Here is a 13,747-nt window from a genome sequence, read left to right as displayed (position 1 = left end):
ACCGCATCACCGTTCACTACGGCCGTTAAGATACGGGCACCACTGTCCTAGGAAACCCTAGCTTAAGAGACAAGAAGAAAAGATACTTTGTAATTTTTGCAAATTTTTATTGCAAAATTAAACGTTTACAACCATTAAAAGTATAAATGAGATACAAATAATGAATGTTTAAAATGAACATATTACAACAGAGATGAAGAACATTTAAGAGAACGTAATATAGAAGTCTAGGAATCTACAGGGCTTAATGGGCCTGTCAATGACTGGTTCAAGTGGCCACTTTATACACTGTGTAACATTCACCATTCTGCCCATATTTGAACATCTATATTCCTTCAATTCTTTATCTGTTGATATTTGTAAAGTTTAAGAGCTGAAACCTTTTTTTATGCGGGTGAGATTCATCTAATTTAATTATTTCACCGACATAGTAGGCAACGCCTGAAAATGTTATTTTTTCAATTTTTATACTTCTTCATGGACCAGGTAGATATCAACAATATTTTGAGTTTGTCCAAATTTTTGTAGACAAAAACTGGATTCAACTCCCTGGGGAGCTGTTTATATAAATAATTCAATTAGATGAATCTCGCCCGCATAAATAAAGGTTTCAGCTCTTCAACTTCACAAACATCAACAGATGAAAGAATTGAAGGAATATAAATGTTCAAATATGGGCAGAATGGTGAATGTTACACAGTGTATAAAATGGCCACTAAAACCAACCATTGACAGGTCATAAGCCCTGTAGATGCCTAGACTTCTATATTACCTTCTCTTAAATGTTCTTCATCTCTGTTGTAATATGTTAATATAAACAGCTCCCCAGGGAGTTGAATCCAGTTCTTGTTTACAAAAATTTGGACAAACTCGAAATATTGAATAAGTAAGTACAAGCATAGTAAGTAATAATTTTTAAAATAACCAACAAGTTTTTTGGATACATGTAGAAACAATAAAAAACATACTGCAATGCAAAATAAAAAGTTACTAATAAAAAAGAAAAAAATATGGATGTAAGAAAAATTTTAGAATTAAAAAACAAATTGTAATTGATCCGAGCTGTACTTACATGTTTTCACAAATAATTACTAATTGAAATATCTCAGGTTATTGTTTTTGAGTTTTTGCAATGTTAATAATGTTTCTTACTTAAAGCTTTTTTTACTTTGTTTTGTATTGCTAGACGTCACTCTCGTCTTTATAATTTTATGTAGGTACATTGCATAGGTATATTAAATGTTTTACTATATTTATTGAAAATACAAGCTTTTACACTATTAAAATATCCAAAAAGCAATTGACATCACACTTTATGTAATCAACTGAAAAAGAAAAATCTGAATTTAAAAAAAATATATATTTTAATTGTAAAATAAACGGTTTATATTATGATACATATTATGAACCCAATATTTCAATTTTCGGGTGGTTTCCTAAAATACTTGAATAACTTTTGCTATAAAATGGGAATAAAGTTGTGGTCAAGTGAGATTTGAACCTAGGATCTACGATCCGTGAGTCCACAATACTACCGCGGAAACTCAACCCGATTCAATGTGAAGTTAACAGATACTTCAATTACCCATGAAGTACAATCAAATCCCCTGTGCAAAAATGTGTATTTGTCACGGACTCGTGGATTTTGATCCGTCTGAGGTTCGAATCCCACTCTCTCCCAACTTGATAGCCACCTTCTAATAGTGATTTATTGGCCCTTAAAATTAAAGTATTTTGACAAATTTTATAGCACAAATATTTTATGTGAATATTTGATTTTGCTTTAATAACTCTAATTACTTTCCACTGCAACGCTGGCCCAGCAAAGTTATCTTCAATTGTCTGCGAAGTATGTAAAATCTATTTTTTTGTACAAAAATGTGTCAATTTGTGTAAAAATTTAAGTATCTTTATCGATAACAGGTAATTAAATATGTTTGAAATAAAACATCATACAAATATACACATTTTTGTACAGAAAATTCGATTTTACTTTATAGACAATTGAAGATAACTCTTTTAACTTCCATTGTAATTGGGGCCGTGGGGACGAAGTCGGTACACAATCAAACTCGAAATGATAATAATGATAATTACGTTTAATTAGTTACTAAATAAAAAAAAACAGAAAGGATAACATTCAGTGGTGGTAGTAGGAGTGAACAGGGATGGGGGCGGCATGGACCAACACGGGGGCAACCTTTACAACTGGTTTAACAACAACGGGGTGCTTGCTGGGTTCACGGTGAACGATGGCGTTGAACCCATTGTGCTTATCAGCGGTGTACTCAACAACGCGGCGGCTTCCGTCAGCTTCGATCAGAGAATATGACCCCTTAACGTCATCTCCATGACGAGTTTCTTGCTGGCTCTTGATGTCTCCGGTGTGCTCGTCGTGGACGGAGTACTCGAAGCTGTATTCAGCAGGGGCGTAGTGTTCCTCTTCAACATGGGCTACCTTGACGGGGGCGGCGTAGTGGACCTTGACGGGGGCGGTGTAGTGGACCTTGACGGGGGCGGTGTAGTGAACTTGAGCGGGCGCGGCGTAGTGGACTACTGGAGCGATCAGGCCAGCATTGGCCACGGCTACCAAACAAGCGAAAGCGAGGACCTAGAATGATTTTTTAAACAATTTGTTTATATGTAGCAGCCTCAGGAAGAATGATAATATCCGACATTAACCTTACATACACTTTGCCATGAAAGAGGCAACGAAAGCATTAAAATTACATTAAAATGGCGGTTAATGAATATGACATTTAAAAAAATACTCGACTCGTTTATTGACAAAAAAAAGATTTTTTAGTATGAACAAAACCGATAGCCAGATGCTCGAACTTTATAGCAGGTTTTGGTTTATGTGGAGGAAGTGCTATACTCTAGTTCATTTAAAATTCAAATAAACGATTTTTATTCTGACTAGAAGCTAAGTAAATCAAATTGTTTTAATTCATATTTTATAAAAAAAAGGTTCTACCTATATAGCGAATACTATTTTTGTCACTTTTACAAACAGAAAATTAATATTTATTAAATGTTAAAGTTTTCCATAACACGAACTAGCCAATCGATTTCTCGATTATAAACAATAAAATATGTGTCTTTATTATTAAAATGTTATTTTTTATCCATAAGAGGTTATATGTTTTAGCGAAACGACAAAAAACAATTTATTAATATTTACGTAAAACTATAATTATTTAGTTTTTATACTATTTTAAATACGTGTTTGAAATATGTTGGTAAGAGAAAGGTTGGGAGCATATTTAAATACCTAGTTACAAACAGCAAGCAAGTTGTTTATTTTACCATACATAATATAAACATATTATTATAAATTAGCATAAGTACGTACGATATTTTGTGAATAATTAAAAAATATGTTTACTTTACTAATTCACTTTGCAAGCATATTTTGTTCTATGTCCGAGCGGATGAAGAGTGAGTGTAAAATAAATCCAGCTTGGAATAGTGCTTTCGACTCGATGCTCAAAAACCTAAAAAGGAAATGGAGTTTAGAGTACCATTTCAGTGACTTATGCACCGCTGGGTGGAGATAAGGAAATTCTTTTAATGATTTTGAAAACGTGTATGGTTATATTTTTCGGACACGATTATAATTTTTTTATATATTTAATTTTAGTTTTGTACCTACATCTAATCTATATATATATATATAAGCCAATGTTTGTTTGTGTGTCCTCGATAGACTGAATAACTACTGGACCGATTTACGTGCGATTTTACGAAAAATGTAAATCTTTGCAATGAGCATATTTATAACTCTTAAAATCTTCAATTTTATCAGTAGAAAAAAAATTAGGAGCGTAAATGTTTTATTTATCTACCACCAGGGTCGCATTTGACGAGAATGCATAAATATACAAAAAAATAGATAGACGCTATTTTTCTGTGTATAAAAAAGGGTGTGTATATTTGCAAAGAACATTTGTTTTTTATTGGTAGGTACCAATCAGATTATTTTCTTAAATTGCTTATAATTTATTTACTTGTAATGGATTTTTGGTAAAACTAAAATAATATTAACTGACATTCAACACATTTTTGAAAATCGCATTCCTAAATAAAGTGCACCACTGTTGGTAAGAAGAGCAGAATTTGACATTTGCGAAAAGAATACTGTATTTGAAAATTAATTATTTGAAGTTTTGGATTTCAACCATTAACAAGTACCTAGGTACATACTTAAATCAAATACTTCTAAATGAATTATTTTTAGTCCTGGAATTTAATAATAAACAAGCACAAAGGTACCTTCTTATCAATGAAAAGTTACACCATCTTTTTTACGTTTTTTTGAACGGTTTATACACGCCTTCACGACACAATTAAGCATTTGGTTTCGAATCAAATGTCAAGCTCACGTCTAAAATTGTCTGGCGGTCAAAGAACGACTAAATACGCGTAGGGCAGGACTAAGCGTTTAGACATAAGTTAAGTTTCATAATTTTAGAGGGTTTCGGATGCGTCTAGGTTTATTAATATGTCGATGGTTTTGTTTTTGTCACCGAACCTGTTTCTATGATTATATAAAATAATAATGAAGTAAAATTTTGTATGTTTAATCTTTAGAGAAAACGCGGTCTGACTTTTCTTCATTCAAACGTATTCCCGTATTTACTCTCTGGATTATGGTATTAGAGCAGTATTTTTTTTATGCAATATAGATATATACCATTGGCGTGACTCTATTGTTCTGTTTTTTGAAAAATTGTTGATTATAGGAACTGAAACCATCTAAAAACCCGTAAAAAAACATAGTTTTATTTGCTGTCTTCGGGCGTACGGTATACAAATAAAACTTTTTTTGAAAAACGCAAAACATACCGATACAGAAAATCTTATTTTGATACTCTGTCTAAAAAAATAATTAAATAGGTTCAGTTTTGAGGTGCGGAAAACATGACAACGAAACGCTGATTTTGTCTATTCTAACAAAAGGAGAAGCATCTGTAAGACAGTGATAGAAAAAAATGTTACAATACCTATTTATCAAAATTCCCTGTCCTCACAATTTATGTGAACCGAAACGCAAAAAAAGTATTGTACATTTACATATCTAATTTGAACCAAATGTAATAATTGATATCAAACTTTAGATTGTGTTCATTTAATCTATATACAAGTATGTGCTCAAATCTAACAATAGCAAGGCATTGCCGGGTTCAGCTTGTTGACTACAAATGTCACTTTATGCGGTAAAGGTAGTTCTACCCGCGCGTCCAACTGGTGCTTATCGGCGGAAAGGGTTGAAATACCCACTGGGCCGGCTCCACTTTAAAGGCCGAAAAGGTAGATCAAGTCGATTATTTCGCCCGAATATTTTATGTCAATGCTTCAAGATGCTTCAAATTACACACACACGCATAAAAAGTAAGATAAGCTGTAGTTTCATTAGAATACATACACACTCTTGCACAGCTTATATGAGAAACATGAGAGCTTTTGCGTAAGATGATTTGTTTAGTCAATGAATTGATAAATTATACCCCGCATAAAATGTGTTTCAATAAAAAAAAAGAGACATCAATTTGCTTTGAATGGAGTGCGTAAAATACTGTTCAATAAACTATTTTTAAAATTTCCATGGACGAAAATACATACCCTGAAAGCCATTTTGAATAAATGCTCAGACTGCCGATTTCAAACTGTAAATATTGTCAATCGTATCTTGTCTTTTATATTCCTTTTCGTTCCCCACTAATGTGTTTCTTTTATTGTCTAAAAAAACAAAATGACAAAATATCCATATTTAAATATTAATTTAGACATAATGTGTTGGCCAATCATGTCACATTAGGATAAGTATCTACCCGAGAGATTTAAAATTAATATTATGCAAGAGATAAGACGCTTTTAAAACATATTTATAAATACGAAGAAAAAAAACTCAGATCAACGCTTATTTTTAAAACTGTAACACAAAAATCACAAATTGGTTGGCAAGGAGTAAAATGCTTTAAAAATCATTTATGTTTGGGCTTGAAAATTTCGAAACTGTTTGTTTTTCACACTTGTATTTTTTTTTTTTTTTACTTTACTGAATGATGGCTAAATATGATGTATAGTTATTTTAGGCATAATAAATTATAATACCACCAGATTTTTTAGTTAGACTATTTGTGAAAAAAACCCTGTATAAACAAATATCAAATGCATCTACTGGCATTAGGCTTGTAAACTAAATTTTCTTTAATTATAAAAAATGACATATCATGTTTTGCTATCTTTCAATTGAAAAACAATGTTAGGTGCAGGTCTGATGATCGTAAAAAAAAACACGACACGAAAAAAATACTAGGGGTGGACAAATTACAACAGAAGAATAACATGTATGACAAGAAGTCGAGGCATTTGAAGGGCTTATGACTTGTCATTGGTTGGTTTTAGTGTCAAATTTACACCTTGTAACATTCACCATTGTGCCAATGTTTAAACGTCCATATTTCATCAATTTAGTAAATTCCATATTTGTAGATTTAACATATTACAACAGAGATGAAGAACATTTAAGAAAAGGTAATATAAAAGTCTAGGCATCTACAGAGCTTATGACCTGTCAATGGCTGGTTTAAGTGGCCACTTTACAAACTGTGTAACATTCACCATTCTGCCTATATTTGAACATCTATATTCCTTCAATTCTTTCATCTGTTGATGTTTGTGAAGTTAAAGAGCTGAAACCTTTATTTATGCAGGTGAGATTCATCTAATTGAATTATTTCACCTGCATACTAGGCAACGCCTGAAAATGTTAATTTTTCAATTTCTATACTTCTTCATGAACCCGGTAATTTATTAAAAATATTCTTTAACTTTATTTATTTAATATTTTAACTTTATTTATGTAAAGCCAAATAAACATTTAAAAAACTATTTATTAAATACATATTTATTATACCTACATATCAACTTTTGTAATGAAAAGCTTGAATTGTAATTTTGTACCTATAATGTAAAAGCTTTCTGGGGTATATAATTTTAAAAAAATAATTTCGTTTCTTTTTCTTGGATTTGGTTGTTAATTATTGTGGCTTAACACGGGTGTTAAGTAATTAACAGCATTTATTGATACTATTCCTGGCCGATTACCTTTCGTTCCCATCCTTCCTTTGACCTATCCTTATGGTACCTACCTAACATTAAGATAGAAGATATTCAAAATTAGAAGATTCGAATTTAGAACAAAAACAATACAACATTTTTGACTTCACATAAAATCGGATAAAAAAGTGGTCGGAATCGTCGCGCGTCGTGGAAAACATTGTTATATATTATAGTCCATTTTGTGATCTAGTGCCAGAAATTGAAGAACATTCAGATCATATTGAAGATAGGTATCCATTCCATATTCCTTTCCTTTCTCAAATATTTCCCAATAACAAAACCGAATGAAATTCGTCTTTCATTTACAGTCCGCCTCTTCGCTAACACGGGCACAGACTCAAAAGCCACAATTTGTATTTGCAAATATACAAATGTAATTTGAAATTGATAAATTAATTACGTAAATGATAATAGGCAAAATATCAAGAAAGTTGACAGTTATATATACTTGGGACTCTATATAATTAGAATTGTGTCATGCACAGTGAGCTTACAACTCGCACTCCGCATAGAAACTGCTGGAGAAACTTTTAACACGATGCGTGCTTTCGAACCCTAGTCTATCCTCTTTCAAAACAAAATTCCGATTAATTATCTCCTGTATAATTCCATTACTCCAATATGGGTGCAAATCCTGGCGCTTCACCAAAACTCAAAACACCAAACTTCTGAGTTTTGAAACTAGTGCCTGAGGAGAATACTGGTATGGTGGTTCGATTTCATTCACCACTCGTTTTTAATTAAAACTTTCATGGGTATTTTGTGTCTAATTACGCCGTCAAACTGCATTTTCTTGTTTAAAATGCGGTCAATTTCAATGTCTCTTGTCCAGTATTACTAGTTTGTATTACATATTATATTATGCATTATACACACATGCATAATACTTGTACATTTATTATGTTAGGTACGCGAAATCAGAGTAAACGCGTTTATTTGCATAATAGAACGCCGTTTTAACGGAGATTGTAAAAAAACTGTTCCGTTTTGTCAAGTTATTAAAATTTACAAATGCATTTCCATTGATTAGTTTATTATGTTTACTAGAAGATAGAGTGCTTTATAAAGTGATTTAAAAATAAAATAATATTCCGTAATTTATTTATTTTTAAATGTGCGTTTTTACCCCAGTATTACAATACGATTTTGGTGCCATTTTCAACTCGTTGTAAATCAATCACTTTTAAAAGATGGGAATCAAATTGAGATAGATTAGGGTTCGAATCTCGGACCGCTGATCCGCAATAATAGCCACGGGACCACAACACGATTATTTTTTTAAAGGTTAACCTTTTCAGATTTTTTTTATAAATATTTTTTTTAATCAATGTACGAGTATATGCGATTCATATGTACGATATTTATTCATATTTACATATCCATATATTTATTTTTGAATAAATTATATAGCGCCGTTTTTGTGAAAATAACCTCAAGGGTGCTGTACAATAAATAAATATCCCAGCACGTCTTGCAGCTACAGAGCGCATGGACGGTTAGGATTCTTGTTTCTCGTCTCCAGTAATGATATATAGGAGCTAGATTACACGTCTTGCAGCTACAGAGCGCATGGACGATAAGAAATCTAGCCCGTATTTACATTTTTATTTTTTTATTTTTTATTTGACAATGGAGTTTAGAGTTTAAGTGATATTTTAAAAAATGAAGTAAAAAACAAATTTATAAAAATAGAAGTTTGATAACAACAAGTCTTGCAGCTACTGAGCGCATGGACGGTTGGAATTCTAGACCTCATTTACTAAATTTATTTACATTTACTTTTATCTATATGTATATACTATATTTATGTTCCAAAGGAATTGTCTAATTTGTAATTAATTTTTTTTTTTCATCTTTATAATATGTAAATATGATTAAACTTATTTGATAGTCATTTTTAATGATAAATCAACAATGTACATCAAACATGTGATCTTGTTATTTTGTTTATTTACTGAAATAAATTTAATTTTAGTAAAATTTAGTATTTAAAACAAACCTCAACTATAATTTAGTGAGACTACATTAATTCGCTCCAAAACAAATAAACCATCCAGCAACTACAGGCGTATTAACAGTATTTTGAGTATATCCAAATGTTTTTAGACAAGGACTGGATTCCACTTCCTAGGGTTTATCAAGATTTTATTTTAAATTCTTCATTTGGATAACCATCAGCTATATTTATCTTAAATATAAAACAAAACAAATTTTAAATAAGACAATTATAGGTTTTCACAAGTAGCATCACAGTAAATTAAAAAAGATTCTCGAACATAAAATGAACAGTAATCTAATGTAAATCCAAAAGAAAAAAAAACATTACGAATCGTTTCGGAAGCAAATATGTAATTTTATTTTATATGTACATGTAGGCGTGTTTAAAATGACCACTGAAACCAGTAAATGACAAGTCACTAGCCCTGTAAATGCCTTCCATCCTCAAGAATGTTTTTCCTCTCTGACAATATAAATTTCAATCTACATAATATACGTCTAAAAGGCTTAAAAAAAACATGACAAATTGGAATCACATAAATGGAATAGAAAATATTAACTAAAGTGATAAAAATATGAGCATCGGCAACATAAAAATCCAGGTCCACATATACCAACCTAACAACGCACCATGCGCAGCGAAACGGAAACGCAAACGCAAACCAGACTTTCTCTGATCGACACTATACAGCTAACGACATTCATCGTAAATGTAAATTCGATTCGTGTTTATATAACACAGAATCTTTTATTTAATACAAGTAACCTTGTAACAAAACTTCTAAAAAGTCCAATTTAATATAATTAATATTTACACAAAAATAATTCAATACATAAAAATAGACTCAAAAGAAAAGAAAAAATAGGCGTAATATTTTATTACAAATAAAATTTATATGTATTACAACAGAGACGGATAACATAATTGGTAAGAAAACAAAATAATCTATTAATGGATTTCAAAAGATTAGCTGAATAATGAATGTTTAATCGTGCGTAAGGTGGCCAATCAGACCAGAGTACGTTTATTTTTTAAACTTTTTCTGCATTCATATTTGTGTATTGGTAAGTTTATTCTCAAATAGCAATTTTTTTTCTGAACAAAAAAAATTCAAAATGTATTTTTTTTTGTTCATGTGGATAAAAAATACAGTTCTGTTTGTGAAATAGAGTCAGATCCCTAGATGAGTGTTATGGACTCAAGTGAAAATTCTAAAAAAGGATGTCAAGTGGATGTAATTCCACCTCGTTGTATAGTAAATGACGTGTTTGCCTACCATTATTGAGGTCCTGGCTTCGATTTCTGACAGAGTAGACTTAAATGGTTATTTTTAATGTTTTTTTGAACTGCAGTATTTCATTGTTCCTAGACTGGTGTCTGATGAGTGATCACCCGATCATCAACCCAAATGTATGATCGAACTTTGCTGTATATGGTTTACTAACGCAGTGCCCTGTACGCCACTGGGTGTGAAAAGGGAGATGATAGTGATTTATTTTAGTTAAAATATGCGTATGCATATTGAGGCGGTTCGGAATCATGGGTTTTTCCATTATTGAATTCAAACCGGGCTCAAAATTTGTGTATTGTCATGCTTATTAATGAAAAAATCTAAGTCCTTCATTTTAGTTGCCTTATGATAGAAAAAATATGTTTTAAGACATCTGTGGGATAAGGAAAGTATTTTTTTTTAATATTTAAAAAAAATTGCGGTTTTTACCCTTTTATATTTTGTAGTTCTCCGCTCATTTCACTTTTATTTATTGAAATGACCCATAACGACCCTAAAAGGTGGCCGCTATTCGAGTCTTACCAACGCCGTACCAAACTAACCAACAAATTGGGGTGTATTATTAAAATACATAAATCGTTTTGTAATAACATTTATTTAAGCTAAAAAAATAATATAATAACATGGAATGAAGATGAAGAGGAGTGGTGTTTAATGGTGATAGTAAGAATGATGGTTGGATGCGGGAACAGAGTGAACTTGAGAGTGAGAGGAGTGTGAAACGGCAGCGTGAGAGTGAGAAGGAGCGGCGTGAGAATGAGAAGGAGCGACGTGAGAGTGAGAAGGCGCGGCTTTCGGAACAGTTTTAGCTACAAATCCTTTTGGGGCGGGCTCATGTTCAACAACAGCGTTAAATCCTGTGTGTTTATCGGAGGTGTAGTGGACAATACGACGCCTTCCATCAGCTTCAACCATGGTGTAATATCCTTCCACTTTGTCTCCTTGTCTGGTTTCATGCTGGCTCTTGATGTCTCCGGTGTGGTCATCGTGGACAGAATACTCGAAGCTGTAGTGAGCTGGGCCATAGTGCTCTTCGTGTTTATGTTCGCTCTGGACCTGGGCGGGGGCTGCATGGACCATCTTCATGACGATGGGGGCAACAACTTTAGCTGGGGCGAAGTAATGTCCCTGAGAGTACACTCCGGTACTGGCTACAGCCAACAAGCAGGCGAGGGTTATGATCTGGAAACATTTTTTTTATTTTAAAATTTGAACCAATTTTCCATAATCCCTTTGTCAAGTCGAAATAAAAAATGCAAATATCTTTTGGTAACATTAATGTTTTTTGTTGATATTTCTTGATAAAACTCCATGGTTAATGATTATGATAAAATTATAAATAAACTTATCAATGAAATTTCTTGGTTTAGTTTAACTTTCATTCGCGTGTATCTTAAAATATTTCGTCATTTATATAAAGGTATATAAACTTCCCTGTCAAAAATCAAGTATTATGCTAACTTTATTTGTAAAAATGTGTATTTCGCCATGTGTTTCTTTCCCCCCCTTTAAATAATAAAAGCTTAATCCCAATTTCGGTCCAAAAACTCCCAAAAATGAACTGTTTAGCAAACTAGTTGTAAATATTTATGTTTCTGTTCCCTGATAATACTTATTTGATCTTATCTCCAAAATATGTTAAGAATAGTATAAAAACTGTAAATGTTGTAAACAATTCACCAGTCTTGAAGATGCCTACTGAAGCGAAAGCGCTCGTGTGTCAAAATTATAAAAAGTATAAAGTATTTATAATTTTATTATAATCATCTTTTGGTAAATTTAAAAAGCCAAACAAACAAACCATCGTGAGAATAGAACGCCATATCACTCTGTCAATGCGTACATACCAACCTCACTTCCTATACATTCTTACATCTTCTCATGCACGCGCACAGATTATTCCGATTTTTGACATATGCGTCGTCTATTTCCAAAGCTTTGCCATGTGTTTCTCGATCTTTCTCGTGTTTGCGTCCATTAACATTTGCATCGTCAATCTTATAAGTCAGTTTTTCGCCGCCATTACGCTCTACATACAAACCGACGCAGAACTCCTATCTTGGATTTTTCAATAATGCGTATCACAGCCTCACACAATTTATGGATGTGGTACATATTTTGACCACACGCCCAAGTAAAAATCGCATATCGACAACATTTAGCCTACATTCATCCTTGTTTTTTCAGTTCTATACTTCGCTTCCATACATAATGGTCAGCACCAAAACTGTATTGAGAACGGCCAATTTCGCCTCCTGCGACAAACATTTATTTGCCAACTTTGATTTGAGTGCACCGTTTACCCTGTTCCCGGCACTTTAGGTAGGTTCTTATTTAAAACAATTTATTTCCTCACTAGCGCACATGTTTTATTCTAAAGTGTCACCAATTATAGCACACATAAACACACTTGTTAAATTAATATTATAATCACGTACTTTGAAAGCCATTTTACGTTGTGATGTTTGATGTAACTGAGATACTGTACTAACACCAAAAATAATTCAACAATATATACTGTCACTCCTTCCCCACCTTAATCATACTTTCTTATAATATTATAGTCCATATATTTCATATGAGAAAATTGCCTAATTGTTCTAAAAAACCGCAGTACATTAGGACATACTTACCCTTTTTTATATGATATAAAATGGTCGTACAGTACAATATTATGTATTTAGATCACACGTACCAAAGTCGATTTTACAAGTAATAGTTAGTTAATTTATGCTGGTAATTAATAATATCTTATTTATAATTACGTACAATGCAATCGGATTTTTTTATAAAATCATATGAAATCGTGTTAAAAACATTGTATTGACGGCACGAAATATTTCAATAGGGTAAAAAAGTATGGTTTGTTGCTGTTTTATTATTTTAACGTGTAATTAGCAGGTTAATTTAGCAGGTGGATAAAACGTTGACCCATTTTATATCCAGACATATACAGTTTGACAAATAATCTTCGTCTTTCATATATTTTTTTAATGTTTGGCAATTTCCTTTCCTAACCTTTAAATTTTTATTATCATTAGTATCGAAATAAATTATTTTATCATCTGATTAAAAGACCGGAATGAAATCGGACAATGCACGGCGTCAGAATCGCGTTTTCAGAATATTTTACTAGGCAGCGGCAAGGGAGAAAGTGCGCGAACGTTTTTGGCATGCCAGGGCTGGTATTCCAAACGCTCTCGTAGCCGTATTATCTCGTGTATTTACATACAAAATGCACGAAATAAACTGTTTTCTCGTGCTGCAAGAGTGGTTTAGAATAGCACCCCTGGGTGCAATTATTATGAATCTTCTCTATCCCCTAAAGA

At 32.2% G+C, this 13,747-nt stretch overlaps 1 pseudogene; it reads right to left on the bottom strand.

Moving 5' to 3' along the window:
- Positions 1-2,140: 2,140 nt before the first annotated feature.
- Positions 2,141-5,637, bottom strand: LOC148274186 (larval cuticle protein A2B pseudogene; annotated as a pseudogene).
- Between the last annotated feature and the right edge of the window lie 8,110 nt (positions 5,638-13,747).

The sequence above is a fragment of the Micrasema longulum genome, unplaced genomic scaffold, assembly GCF_059751315.1.
Source record: "Micrasema longulum isolate JH-2025_06_02 unplaced genomic scaffold, ASM5975131v1 h1tg001729l, whole genome shotgun sequence".
NCBI classification, from domain to species: Eukaryota; Metazoa; Arthropoda; class Insecta; order Trichoptera; family Brachycentridae; genus Micrasema; species Micrasema longulum.
This window is presented reverse-complemented; position numbering and strand designations above follow the sequence as displayed.